A 1,465-nucleotide genomic window follows, 5' to 3' on the forward strand; every position below is an offset into this window, starting at 1 on the left:
GGGAACACGGAATCACTTGCGCCTGACGCCTATGGCCTCGAAGATTTCACACCTTGGAGTCCACAAACCCCAAGAAGGAAGTGTTCCAGTGTACCCACAACAATAAACCATTTGTGACCGAGAGTTGCCCGGTCACAAATTGGTAACAACAACATATGGCTGAAGCAGCCCCTTCCTTAAGGCAGGGGTTCCCAAAGTGGGGGTCGCAACCCCCCGGGGGGTCGCGAGGCCACGAGTGGGGGTCGCGAGATGATTAAAAAAAAAAAAATTATAAAAAGAAATTGATTAATTGTTTTTATAATTTTACGTTTGCATAGATATTTTTGTCTTTGACAATACACTAGCGCAGTGTTTCTCAAACTTTTTTTTTTTTTTTTTCTGAAATTAATTCACTAGCACCCCCCCCTCCCCCGGGTCGCCAGTCTCTGGCACTGTTATTTTGGGGGTCGCGGGCTGAAAAGTTTGGGAACCCCTGCCTTAAGGGAGATAACAGACGTCAGGGTTGGTCCTAAACGTCAAAGGGCAAAAGGTGGATATCTAGGAGAATTATTCCCTAACACTGAGGAAAATAATATTTGCAGTTAGCTTTAGGGGATGTACACATACCGCCTTTTAGTAGTTCAACTTTTCTACTCCAACATTTACTTTATTCTGCGCAGAGACAGAACACACATCTCCACAACATTATGAACTTTGAAACGTCTCTCGTAGGCTACACGGTCATATAGTTAACTAATGCAACAGCGTCAGTATTACAGAAAAGTTGGAAATCAGCTTTGATCCGCCCTGATGATCGGACGTTTACTTACTCTTCTGTTGTGCTGATTCTGGCTGGAGAGAGTTTATTTACAGCGGTTGCATGAATTTCAAAACAAACCACAACCATACGCTAGCACTACAGACAGCGCTCCGGTTCTGCAGGCTTGAATTTCTCAGTAATCATTTCAATAAAATATGCTGTATAGGTATATGCCTTGATGATGTAATTCTTTATAAAGCCTACATAAGTAGTAAATATAATAAAAAACTGTTATTTTCCCATTTGTCCGGTAAAGTGGCCTGCGAACAAACGCTTGTCTTCAGTTCAGTTAAAAGCCCTGTTTGAACACACACACGCACACCATATACATGTGGGCACCAAGAAATGGTAAAGTATATATATTTTTTGTATGTTGATCTCCAGGTTACTTGCTGGATCCTAACGGAGAGAAGTGTGTGACAGCCCCCCGGCAGGTATCAGCTCTGCATCACAAGGATGTCACCATAGCGATGGCAGCAGCCAGTGATGGAGCAACAGTAGTTGTGACTGAGAAGGGCGATGTCTACCTGTTGGCTGACTACCAGTGCAAGAAAATGGCTTCCAGGTATTCATTAAACAACCCTTTATTACACTGAGACTCAAGTCGCCTTGAAGATTGCATTTGCTTTAAAGGTTTTTAAATATTTTACAAATTGAATCCAAGCA

This window comes from Notothenia coriiceps, unplaced genomic scaffold (assembly GCF_000735185.1).
Source record: "Notothenia coriiceps isolate Sejong01 unplaced genomic scaffold, NC01 NC01_scaffold00034176, whole genome shotgun sequence".
Lineage (NCBI taxonomy): Eukaryota > Metazoa > Chordata > Actinopteri > Perciformes > Nototheniidae > Notothenia > Notothenia coriiceps.